The sequence below is a fragment of the Staurois parvus genome, unplaced genomic scaffold (assembly GCF_062004578.1).
Source record: "Staurois parvus isolate SC_StPar_1 unplaced genomic scaffold, SC_StPar_1.0 ptg000276l, whole genome shotgun sequence".
In the NCBI taxonomy this organism is placed as follows: domain Eukaryota; kingdom Metazoa; phylum Chordata; class Amphibia; order Anura; family Ranidae; genus Staurois; species Staurois parvus.
Window position 1 is genome coordinate 2,943,397 of NW_028318072.1, and position 13,987 is coordinate 2,957,383.

The following is a 13,987-nucleotide window of genomic DNA, read 5'->3' on the forward strand; positions in this document are numbered from 1 at the left end:
ATGGAAACATTCTAAGGAGGCGTATCTTAACCAGTTGCCCTCCGCCCTATTGCAGAAATACTGCTACAGGACGGCAGGGCTGTGCAAAGTCGTGTATATATACGTGATTTGCATTGCCGTGTAGGGGGAGCGCGTACCGCCCTTCCCGTGCCACCATTGGCAGCTACGGATGTAAATCACCAGGTCCCAGACGGAGATTCTCTGATGGCACCTGGCGATCGTCGAGAAACAGTGACAGGGGAGAGACCTGTCTGTAAACAACACAGGTCTCTCTCCTATCAGCAATAACATGCTGCTGTGTATTTCTCTGTACAGCACAGAAATACACAGCAGCATGTTTCCCAAGTAAAACACACACAGCACACATAGTAAAACAGCACACAGTTAACCCTTTGATTGCCTCAGATGTTAACCCCTTCCTGCCCAGTGTCATTAGTACAGTGTCAGTGCTTTTTATTAGCACTGATCACTGTATTAGTGTCATTGGGATGTCAGTGGCAGTTTTTTACTAGTATAAAAAGAATAAAAATTACAATTCCAGTATATATACCACCACCATTTGTAGGCGCTATAAGCTTTACGTAAACCAATTAATTTACATGTATTGCGATTTTTTTTAGCAAAGACATATAGCAGAATACATTTTGGCCTAAATTTATGAAGAAATTTGATGTTTTACATTTTTGTACTGGATATGTTTTATAGCAAAAAGTAAAGAATATTGTTTTTGTTTCAAAATCGTTGGTCTTTTTTTCTTTATAGCGCAAAAAAATAAAAAAATGCACAGGTGATTAAATACCACCAAAAAAAAGCTCTATTTGTGGGATAAAAGGACATAAATTTCATTTGGGTGCAGCATTGCATGACTGCATAATTGTCAGTTAAAGTAACGCAGCGCCGTATCGCAAAAAATGCCCTGGTCAGGAAGGGGGGTAAATCCTCTGGAGTGCAAGTGGTTAAATTATTCCTTATTAAAATATTTTTTAAAATTTGATACGAGAGCATATATTTAACCTACCACCAGGAGGCAGCAGAGTTCATACAATCTGAAACTATACAACCATTGCAGCTTTTTGGACAGCTTGGTATACTCTTAAACTCTGCAGCTCTGCAGCCCAGACAATGCTTCTTTGTGTGGTCTTTTAGTGGATTACTTCAGAGAATATTTTGAGGCACCCTTATCATGGATAAAATATTGTAGTACTTTTTTTTGCATCTGAGTGTAGATCATTTCCTCTTCAGTCGATTTCTGTCTACATGCACTCACCGCAGCATCTGTTACACATCATTGCTCTGGAACAGTTTCCTGATAGTGACAGCAGTAGGCCATGTCTGCATAATGTGTGTCGACACTGCCTACCCTGGGGCGCATGTGACCGGGTGACAATGCAGAAACAGTGGGGAGACAGTTGTCATTCCTCAACATAAAGTGCCTAAGCAAGGATGGCAGGATTGCCAGGTATTCTTTAAATGCCCATTCACAATATGTACTGTGTTAATGCAACTTAGTTTCATGCTTTAAGTTGAAGTGCATTAAACCCCTACATAAACCAAATGAAGTGACTGGCTTCAGGTGATACACACAGATGAATCAATTCCTCATAAATACGTTGTACCTGTTTATTTGCAGCCATTTGTCTTGTACATCCTTGTAAAACTCAGAGATGAAAATGATTTGTTAAAGGCCCACAAAGCAGAAGGCGGGGAACTACAGATACGCACTGTACAAGAGCTCTGAGAGCTGATTGGAGAGAAGAGACACAGCACACAGGAACACTGCTGAGGCTGTCAATCACAGGCTGTGCCTTCCACTGTTAGAACAAAAAAAAACAGCGGGCGGCGCTATCTAAGTAGATTTATCATACCTCCCAGCAGGGGCAGACTGACAACTCATGGGGCCCCCGGGCAATAGGGGATCATGGGGCCCCTGAGTCCTTGCCCAAACTCAAAAAAGCCTATGAAAAAGGTACCAGGGGCATCTCATAGGGCCCCCTACTGACCCAGGGTCCTCGGGCAGTGCCCGAGTTTCCAAATGGTCAGTCCGCCCCTGCCTCCCAGCAATCTCGGAATGGGCTGGACTTTCACCTTTGTCCCAGAGTGCAGGGGCTGTGTCCCGCAATACTCTATCTATTCCTTGCACTCTGTACATAAAGCATTCCTGAATCCTGCACTCTGTATGAAATGTACTCCTGAATCCTGCATAATTCAGGGCTCAAAGCTACTAGCCAGGACTTAAGAGTTACTCGCCAGCCACCCTCTCCCTCCCGCAGCTTCCAGCTGCTTCATTGAAAGTCATACAGGAAATCACTGCTTGTCACCACCCCCACCGCTGCCCCTCCCACACACCCCTAGTCCTGGCGTTGCTCGCCCCCACCTTATTTCCACTCGCCCAAGGCAAGTGGGCGAGTGGAAATTTTGAGGGCTGGCATAACGCATTCCTGAATCCTTCACTCTGTACATAATGCATTCCTGAATCCTGCACTCTGTATGAAACGTACTTCTGAATCCTGCACTCTGTACATAATGTATTCCTGAATCCTTACACACTCTCTAGGTGTCAGGAAAACTCATCAGAAGTGGCTCATTCTGATAACAGAGAAACGAGACAGCAGAGAGAAATTATACTTAGTGCTTTGGAGAAAGGCAAGTAAACACTATAGAAATATGCGCTTTGTTCAGATTTCAGCCTTTGGTTCTGGATGAAGGAGCATGTGGGCACAGCTGACAGCAGCATTGTAATTTGGTGTGTGGGGGCTTGAGGGGTGTTAGGTATACTGACAGATATAAAACAGACTAACAAGTTCAAGCCAAACTCCAATGAACACTGCAGTTACACAATGGGGTTGATTTACTAAAGGCAAATAGGCTGTGCACTTCAAGTGCACTGCAAGTGAAATTGCTTTGGATCCAAAGGGAAGCTCTGAAATTAGGTGAAAGTCTGCTGATTTCTTTCATCCAATCATGTGCAAGTAAAATTGCTGTTTTTTTCCCTTGCATGTACCCCTCAAAATCGAGAGCAACTGCACTTTCAGTGCACTTCCAAGAGCACTTGGAGTGTACTTGAGGTGCACAGCCTATTTGCCTTTAGTAAATCAACCCCAATGAGTCACTGACACAGGGTTTTACCTTTTGAGATAAAGGTTTTACATAAATTAATAAAAGCTGATCATTGTAAGCACACCTGCCAGTGGTATATGGTTTGTCCAGATCACCAGATGAAATTAAAGGAAAGAAAGCCTAGCAAAGAAAATGAATGCCGCTGTCACATCTAGGAATTAGTAAGCTGCTATATAATAAATGTTTGCTTTTGGGTTTAGTACCACTGTAAAGCTGAGTAAAACTTCTGCTTATCCTCTTCCCCTCCCCCCCCCCCCCCCCCCACCATCACTTTTGGAAACTTTCTTTATCTCTGGAAGTGGGTACCTTTTTCTGTCATGTGCCAGCTCCCACTTCCACTTTTCTCACCTAGGCGACAATAAGGGAAGTTAATCCGCTTGCCCAGTATTTGTAGCTGCTTAATTTTAACTTTTTAAAAGGGGACCGAAGTTCTCTTTAAGAATAAGGGACACCCTGGGACAGAGAATGTGCCGCAACGAGCGTGGCTTAATTTGTGGTGAATATTGGGCCTGGCTTAAAGGAGAATTGTTAAATTTAGTCTAAACCTCCAAAAGTCTATGCGTTTTCCGCTACGTTTTGCAGAAACGCACAGCAGTCCATTTAACATGATTTCCTATGGGACAGGTTCCACGTTTTTTCGAGTCAGGGACTTTTTTTAAATGCAAAACGTTTCATTTTTTGTTTAATAGACTTCAATGGAGATGTTGCAGAAAAGCCTATAGTGCGTTTTTGATGCGTTTTGCATTTTAATCTGCCTAGCAACAAGTAAAACAAAACAAAAATGCAAAACGCATTAAAAACGCAGTAACAATGTGTCAAATACTCATGTGCAAAAACGCACAGCAGAAACGGATCAAATGCAAACTGTATAGGTGTGAACCTAGCCTAAGGTATACACTGTACACAGTCTGCAAAGCATGGACCCACAACGGGTGTCATAATTACTATGCTGCAAATAAGAGTCTCACATACATTAACCTTTAAGAGATCATGTGGTCAGTAAAAAATCCTGCCACATGTGTACACACAGATCTAGAGTGACAGAGTATAATGCATGTCTTGCTTTGTGTGTACTATGCACACACATCCAGAGTGACAGAGGATGTCCTACCACATGTGTACACACAGAACCAGTCGGGGAATGAGGAACACTTGAAAATTAAACTTCTGTGTGACGTGTGTAAGGCTGCATTCACACTTGAGCTTTTTGTAGCTCGGAGCTCGAAAAAAGCTCAAACTCAAGAAATCAATTGTTCTTTATAGTGCCTGTTCACACCTGATCACAGGGACAGGCACCATAGAGAACAATTGATTTTTTAAGTTTGAGCATTTTTCGAGCTTCGAGCTACAAAACACACAAGCGTGAATGCAGCCTACAGCTGTGCTCCCTTCCTTCTGTCTGTCCCTGCTTTTGGGTCTTTCTCTTCCCCCAGTTACCCCCCATCTAACCAGGCTTGTTGGGGTACCTGTATTTAGTCCACAGGCTCAGTTCTATAAATCAATTAATCAGAAGCCTGACAGCAGTTCAGTGAGTTTACTCCATCATTGTAACTTGTAGCCATTCAAAAAGTTTTGAACAGCAGCCAATCAGCAAAGGTCTTGCCCTCTTACATGACAGTATAAGAATCTTCTACTTGTCCACCATTCCAAAATGTCTGAATATTAAATTGCTGACTGACTGCTGATTAATTGATTTCAGCTGTCATTTCTCCTGCCTGGCACTACTGGGAATACCAATGTAGACCCTGCACACAACTAAGGGTCAGTATCAAAAAACAAACATCAGATTCCCAGATCTGAATGCCAGCACAGTTGCAGTATCCATCCACACACTATGCAGATTGAGACTGTGTCTGTAAGGGAATCCGATCTGATCTGTGTTCTGTGTGGGGGGGAAGAGGTCAGCTGAGTTCCCAGGCTGGGTGTAGTGTGGGGATGGGAGGAGGAGCTCTGCTAAGTGATCAGTAAACCCATTACTCTTCTCTGCTGAGCCCTATACACTGACTTACTAACCCAGTCCTCTACCCTGCTTCCCCCCTGTATCCTGCCCTGTGGACCCCTTTCCTCTGTCCTGCTTATCCCTGTCCTCTGTCCTGCTGTCCCCTGTACACTGCCCTTCTGACCACTGTCCTCTGACCCCCCCTTCCTCTGCCCTGCTGATCCCTGTCTTCTACCTTGATATCACACAGGTGATAACACCTGTTCTCCATCCTGCTGACCCCTGTTATCTGCTCTGTTGACTGTTGTCCTCTGTCCTGCTGACCCTTGTCCCCTGCCCTAATGACCACCTGTACACTGCCCCCTTGTACACCTCCCTGCTGATCTCTCATCCTCTGCTGATTCCCTGTATACTGCCCTGCTGACCCCCTGTATACTGCCCTGCTGACCCCATCCTCTGCCCTGCCAACCCTGTATACTACCTTGATAACCCACTGTACACTTGCCCACTAATGTTAGCCCTATCCACTGCCCTACTGATTCCAATACACTTCCCTGCTGACCTTGCATCCTCTGCCCCCCTGACATTTTTTTATTGCACCCCCACATCAGACAGGCTGGATCTGGCCCTGTGATGAAGTGCTGTGTTAGAAGGAACATCTAGACAGTAAGTGGTTGAAAATGTTTAATTTTTCCTTACATCCTTCATACAAAATATCAGTGCACTTCCTTTGCCTGGGCAATCCTGTTCAGTAGCCTCCTAGGTCTAGCTGTATATCTGCAGTGTGAGCTCTAAGCTACTTTATGCCTATTTGTCTCTCCAAATTCAGAGTAAGAGTTTGTGATATAACTGCTGTGCTGCTCCCTTATCACCTTGCTGGAGAAAAAGCTGCATTGCTTGCATCACTCTCTTTTTAATTCATTCTGTGGATCTGTGCTTTCGGAACCTCTGCTGCTGATGCTTAATTATTCTTCCATCAGTCATTAGATCCCCAGTAATGAGGGGGGCAGCTTAGACATGAGGACCTCTATGAAGATGGTCACCTCATAATAAAGGCATAAGCCTTGTAAGTCAGGCCTGGGGAAAATATCAGCTGCAGGGAGACCACACACTGATGGCTATTCCTTTGCCCTTTGCTGTTTATTCTTTTTTTATTTTGACACAACTTCTACAGGTCATGTTTATTACAGGACTAATAGGAAAGTTCAAGGGACCACAGCTAGCTCAGGGGGCAAATTCAACTCATATCTGTAGGAGTCACTTCTGGGAATTTTTCCTGACACCAAAAGAAAAAATTCTGACAGGGGAGGGACCTCCAGCAGAGTGACAGCCTCAGCTCTGTTCCTGTGAGCTGTGTGGAGGGGGTGTGTCTCTTCCCTCCAATCAGCTCTCAGAGCTATCCTCAGTGAGCTCTGTAGAGAGTAACTTTAGCTCTCCGCCCCCTTTTTTCTGAACTCTCAGACAAGCTTTACAAATTCAGCACTTTAAACAGATGTAGAGAAGAGAAGACTGAAACAGGGTTTTACCTTTTGAGATAAAGGTTTTACATAAATTAATAAAAGCTGATCATTGTAAGCACACCTGCCAGTGGTATATGGTTTGTCCAGATCACCAGATGAAATTAAAGGAAAGAAAGCCTAGCAAAGAAAATGAATGCCGCTGTCACATCTAGGAATTAGTAAGCTGCTATATAATAAATGTTTGCTTTTGGGTTTAGTACCACTGTAAAGCTGAGTAAAACTTCTGCTCATCCTCTTCCCCCCCCCCCCCCCCCACCATCACTTTTGGAAACTTTCTTTATCTCTGGAAGTGGGTACCTTTTTCTGTCATGTGCCAGCTCCCACTTCCACTTTTCTCACCTAGGCGACAATAAGGGAAGTTAATCCGCTTGCCCAGTATTTGTAGCTGCTTAATTTTAACTTTTTAAAAGGGGACCGAAGTTCTCTTTAAGAATAAGGGACACCCTGGGACAGAGAATGTGCCGCAACGAGCGTGGCTTAATTTGTGGTGAATATTGGGCCTGGCTTAAAGGAGAATTGTTAAATTTAGTCTAAACCTCCAAAAGTCTATGCGTTTTCCGCTACGTTTTGCAGAAACGCACAGCAGTCCATTTAACATGATTTCCTATGGGACAGGTTCCATGTTTTTTCGGAAAGGGTCAGGGACTTTTTTTAAATGCAAAACGTTTCATTTTTTGTTTAATAGACTTCAATGGAGATGTTGCAGAAAAGCCTATAGTGCGTTTTTGATGCGTTTTGCATTTTAATCTGCCTAGCAACAAGTAAAACAAAACAAAAATGCAAAACGCATTAAAAACGCAGTAACAATGTGTCAAATACTCATGTGCAAAAACGCACAGCAGAAACGGATCAAATGCAAACTGTATAGGTGTGAACCTAGCCTAAGGTATACACTGTACACAGTCTGCAAAGCATGGACCCACAATGGGTGTCATAATTACTATGCTGCAAATAAGAGTCTCACATACATTAACCTTTAAGAGATCATGTGGTCAGTAAAAAAACCTGCCACATGTGTACACACAGATCTAGAGTGACAGAGTATAATGCATGTCTTGCTTTGTGTGTACTATGCACACACATCCAGAGTAACAGAGGATGTCCTACCATATGTGTACACACAGAACCAGTCGGGGAATGAGGAACACTTGAAAATTAAACTTCTGTGTGACGTGTGTAAGGCTGCATTCACACTTGAGCTTTTTGTAGCTCGGAGCTCGAAAAAAGCTCAAACTCAAGAAATCAATTGTTCTTTATAGTGCCTGTTCACACCTGATCACAGGGACAGGCACCATAGAGAACAATTGATTTTTTAAGTTTGAGCATTTTTCGAGCTTCGAGCTACAAAACACACAAGCGTGAATGCAGCCTACAGCTGTGCTCCCTTCCTTCTGTCTGTCCCTGCTTTTGGGTCTTTCTCTTCCCCCAGTTACCCCCCATCTAACCAGGCTTGTTGGGGTACCTGTATTTAGTCCACAGGCTCAGTTCTATAAATCAATTAATCAGAAGCCTGACAGCAGTTCAGTGAGTTTACTCCATCATTGTAACTTGTAGCCATTCAAAAAGTTTTGAACAGCAGCCAATCAGCAAAGGTCTTGCCCTCTTACATGACAGTATAAGAATCTTCTACTTGTCCACCATTCCAAAATGTCTGAATATTAAATTGCTGACTGACTGCTGATTAATTGATTTCAGCTGTCATTTCTCCTGCCTGGCACTACTGGGAATACCAATGTAGACCCTGCACACAACTAAGGGTCAGTATCAAAAAACAAACATCAGATTCCCAGATCTGAATGCCAGCACAGTTGCAGTATCCATCCACACACTATGCAGATTGAGACTGTGTCTGTAAGGGAATCCGATCTGATCTGTGTTCTGTGTGGGGGGGAAGAGGTCAGCTGAGTTCCCAGGCTGGGTGTAGTGTGGGGATGGGAGGAGGAGCTCTGCTAAGTGATCAGTAAACCCATTACTCTTCTCTGCTGAGCCCTATACACTGACTTACTAACCCAGTCCTCTACCCTGCTTCCCCCCTGTATCCTGCCCTGTGGACCCCTTTCCTCTGTCCTGCTTATCCCTGTCCTCTGTCCTGCTGTCCCCTGTACACTGCCCTTCTGACCACTGTCCTCTGACCCCCCCTTCCTCTGCCCTGCTGATCCCTGTCTTCTACCTTGATATCACACAGGTGATAACACCTGTTCTCCATCCTGCTGACCCCTGTTATCTGCTCTGTTGACTGTTGTCCTCTGTCCTGCTGACCCTTGTCCCCTGCCCTAATGACCACCTGTACACTGCCCCCTTGTACACCTCCCTGCTGATCTCTCATCCTCTGCTGATTCCCTGTATACTGCCCTGCTGACCCCCTGTATACTGCCCTGCTGACCCCATCCTCTGCCCTGCCAACCCTGTATACTACCTTGATAACCCACTGTACACTTGCCCACTAATGTTAGCCCTATCCACTGCCCTACTGATTCCAATACACTTCCCTGCTGACCTTGCATCCTCTGCCCCCCTGACATTTTTTTATTGCACCCCCACATCAGACAGGCTGGATCTGGCCCTGTGATGAAGTGCTGTGTTAGAAGGAACATCTAGACAGTAAGTGGTTGAAAATGTTTAATTTTTCCTTACATCCTTCATACAAAATATCAGTGCACTTCCTTTGCCTGGGCAATCCTGTTCAGTAGCCTCCTAGGTCTAGCTGTATATCTGCAGTGTGAGCTCTAAGCTACTTTATGCCTATTTGTCTCTCCAAATTCAGAGTAAGAGTTTGTGATATAACTGCTGTGCTGCTCCCTTATCACCTTGCTGGAGAAAAAGCTGCATTGCTTGCATCACTCTCTTTTTAATTCATTCTGTGGATCTGTGCTTTCGGAACCTCTGCTGCTGATGCTTAATTATTCTTCCATCAGTCATTAGATCCCCAGTAATGAGGGGGGCAGCTTAGACATGAGGACCTCTATGAAGATGGTCACCTCATAATAAAGGCATAAGCCTTGTAAGTCAGGCCTGGGGAAAATATCAGCTGCAGGGAGACCACACACTGATGGCTATTCCTTTGCCCTTTGCTGTTTATTCTTTTTTTATTTTGACATAACTTCTACAGGTCATGTTTATTACAGGACTAATAGGAAAGTTCAAGGGACCACAGCTAGCTCAGGGGGCAAATTCAACTCATATCTGTAGGAGTCACTTCTGGGAATTTTTCCTGACACCAAAAGAAAAAATTCTGACAGGGGAGGGACCTCCAGCAGAGTGACAGCCTCAGCTCTGTTCCTGTGAGCTGTGTGGAGGGGGTGTGTCTCTTCCCTCCAATCAGCTCTCAGAGCTATCCTCAGTGAGCTCTGTAGAGAGTAACTTTAGCTCTCCGCCCCCTTTTTTCTGAACTCTCAGACAAGCTTTACAAATTCAGCACTTTAAACAGATGTAGAGAAGAGAAGACTGAAACAGGGTTTTACCTTTTGAGATAAAGGTTTTACATAAATTAATAAAAGCTGATCATTGTAAGCACACCTGCCAGTGGTATATGGTTTGTCCAGATCACCAGATGAAATTAAAGGAAAGAAAGCCTAGCAAAGAAAATGAATGCCGCTGTCACATCTAGGAATTAGTAAGCTGCTATATAATAAATGTTTGCTTTTGGGTTTAGTACCACTGTAAAGCTGAGTAAAACTTCTGCTCATCCTCTTCCCCCCCCCCCCCCCCACCATCACTTTTGGAAACTTTCTTTATCTCTGGAAGTGGGTACCTTTTTCTGTCATGTGCCAGCTCCCACTTCCACTTTTCTCACCTAGGCGACAATAAGGGAAGTTAATCCGCTTGCCCAGTATTTGTAGCTGCTTAATTTTAACTTTTTAAAAGGGGACCGAAGTTCTCTTTAAGAATAAGGGACACCCTGGGACAGAGAATGTGCCGCAACGAGCGTGGCTTAATTTGTGGTGAATATTGGGCCTGGCTTAAAGGAGAATTGTTAAATTTAGTCTAAACCTCCAAAAGTCTATGCGTTTTCCGCTACGTTTTGCAGAAACGCACAGCAGTCCATTTAACATGATTTCCTATGGGACAGGTTCCATGTTTTTTCGGAAAGGGTCAGGGACTTTTTTTAAATGCAAAACGTTTCATTTTTTGTTTAATAGACTTCAATGGAGATGTTGCAGAAAAGCCTATAGTGCGTTTTTGATGCGTTTTGCATTTTAATCTGCCTAGCAACAAGTAAAACAAAACAAAAATGCAAAACGCATTAAAAACGCAGTAACAATGTGTCAAATACTCATGTGCAAAAACGCACAGCAGAAACGGATCAAATGCAAACTGTATAGGTGTGAACCTAGCCTAAGGTATACACTGTACACAGTCTGCAAAGCATGGACCCACAATGGGTGTCATAATTACTATGCTGCAAATAAGAGTCTCACATACATTAACCTTTAAGAGATCATGTGGTCAGTAAAAAAACCTGCCACATGTGTACACACAGATCTAGAGTGACAGAGTATAATGCATGTCTTGCTTTGTGTGTACTATGCACACACATCCAGAGTAACAGAGGATGTCCTACCATATGTGTACACACAGAACCAGTCGGGGAATGAGGAACACTTGAAAATTAAACTTCTGTGTGACGTGTGTAAGGCTGCATTCACACTTGAGCTTTTTGTAGCTCGGAGCTCGAAAAAAGCTCAAACTCAAGAAATCAATTGTTCTTTATAGTGCCTGTTCACACCTGATCACAGGGACAGGCACCATAGAGAACAATTGATTTTTTAAGTTTGAGCATTTTTCGAGCTTCGAGCTACAAAACACACAAGCGTGAATGCAGCCTACAGCTGTGCTCCCTTCCTTCTGTCTGTCCCTGCTTTTGGGTCTTTCTCTTCCCCCAGTTACCCCCCATCTAACCAGGCTTGTTGGGGTACCTGTATTTAGTCCACAGGCTCAGTTCTATAAATCAATTAATCAGAAGCCTGACAGCAGTTCAGTGAGTTTACTCCATCATTGTAACTTGTAGCCATTCAAAAAGTTTTGAACAGCAGCCAATCAGCAAAGGTCTTGCCCTCTTACATGACAGTATAAGAATCTTCTACTTGTCCACCATTCCAAAATGTCTGAATATTAAATTGCTGACTGACTGCTGATTAATTGATTTCAGCTGTCATTTCTCCTGCCTGGCACTACTGGGAATACCAATGTAGACCCTGCACACAACTAAGGGTCAGTATCAAAAAACAAACATCAGATTCCCAGATCTGAATGCCAGCACAGTTGCAGTATCCATCCACACACTATGCAGATTGAGACTGTGTCTGTAAGGGAATCCGATCTGATCTGTGTTCTGTGTGGGGGGGAAGAGGTCAGCTGAGTTCCCAGGCTGGGTGTAGTGTGGGGATGGGAGGAGGAGCTCTGCTAAGTGATCAGTAAACCCATTACTCTTCTCTGCTGAGCCCTATACACTGACTTACTAACCCAGTCCTCTACCCTGCTTCCCCCCTGTATCCTGCCCTGTGGACCCCTTTCCTCTGTCCTGCTTATCCCTGTCCTCTGTCCTGCTGTCCCCTGTACACTGCCCTTCTGACCACTGTCCTCTGACCCCCCCCTTCCTCTGCCCTGCTGATCCCTGTCTTCTACCTTGATATCACACAGGTGATAACACCTGTTCTCCATCCTGCTGACCCCTGTTATCTGCTCTGTTGACTGTTGTCCTCTGTCCTGCTGACCCTTGTCCCCTGCCCTAATGACCACCTGTACACTGCCCCCTTGTACACCTCCCTGCTGATCTCTCATCCTCTGCTGATTCCCTGTATACTGCCCTGCTGACCCCCTGTATACTGCCCTGCTGACCCCATCCTCTGCCCTGCCAACCCTGTATACTACCTTGATAACCCACTGTACACTTGCCCACTAATGTTAGCCCTATCCACTGCCCTACTGATTCCAATACACTTCCCTGCTGACCTTGCATCCTCTGCCCCCCTGACATTTTTTTATTGCACCCCCACATCAGACAGGCTGGATCTGGCCCTGTGATGAAGTGCTGTGTTAGAAGGAACATCTAGACAGTAAGTGGTTGAAAATGTTTAATTTTTCCTTACATCCTTCATACAAAATATCAGTGCACTTCCTTTGCCTGGGCAATCCTGTTCAGTAGCCTCCTAGGTCTAGCTGTATATCTGCAGTGTGAGCTCTAAGCTACTTTATGCCTATTTGTCTCTCCAAATTCAGAGTAAGAGTTTGTGATATAACTGCTGTGCTGCTCCCTTATCACCTTGCTGGAGAAAAAGCTGCATTGCTTGCATCACTCTCTTTTTAATTCATTCTGTGGATCTGTGCTTTCGGAACCTCTGCTGCTGATGCTTAATTATTCTTCCATCAGTCATTAGATCCCCAGTAATGAGGGGGGCAGCTTAGACATGAGGACCTCTATGAAGATGGTCACCTCATAATAAAGGCATAAGCCTTGTAAGTCAGGCCTGGGGAAAATATCAGCTGCAGGGAGACCACACACTGATGGCTATTCCTTTGCCCTTTGCTGTTTATTCTTTTTTTATTTTGACACAACTTCTACAGGTCATGTTTATTACAGGACTAATAGGAAAGTTCAAGGGACCACAGCTAGCTCAGGGGGCAAATTCAACTCATATCTGTAGGAGTCACTTCTGGGAATTTTTCCTGACACCAAAAGAAAAAATTCTGACAGGGGAGGGACCTCCAGCAGAGTGACAGCCTCAGCTCTGTTCCTGTGAGCTGTGTGGAGGGGGTGTGTCTCTTCCCTCCAATCAGCTCTCAGAGCTATCCTCAGTGAGCTCTGTAGAGAGTAACTTTAGCTCTCCGCCCCCTTTTTTCTGAACTCTCAGACAAGCTTTACAAATTCAGCACTTTAAACAGATGTAGAGAAGAGAAGACTGCAGATAAACAGGTACAACCTATGTGGGAGGATGTGTTTCATCTCTGTGTATCACCTGAGGCCAGTCACTTCTCTGGGTATATGTAAGGGATTACTACCACTTTAAGTTAAACTGACAATTGTCAGAGGGTAACACCAAATGTTTTGGATACAGTCCCAGCATGTGTTGTATAACAGTCATACAACTTCTACTGCACAAGGTTCTCCATCATAACCTGCTTCTGAAATGTGGTTGCCTGACTTTTTTTAAAGCTTGTTCCAGCAGTTCAGTCAAACTTCTACATGACAGTCACATGTAGTTTTTTTTGCCACAGAGAACACTACAGTCAAACTGAACCTGGAGTACAGTAATTATTGTTGGCTCCAGTACATAACAATTTGTGCAGAGGCTTCACAGTAATTGGTGACCTCTTCCATGGTAATAAAGGCACACGTTTGCTACTGCTGTCTAGTGAGGAGTAAATCCATGATCGCTAAATCCATTCCTGTGGTTTGCTGTGGTGTAGGTAT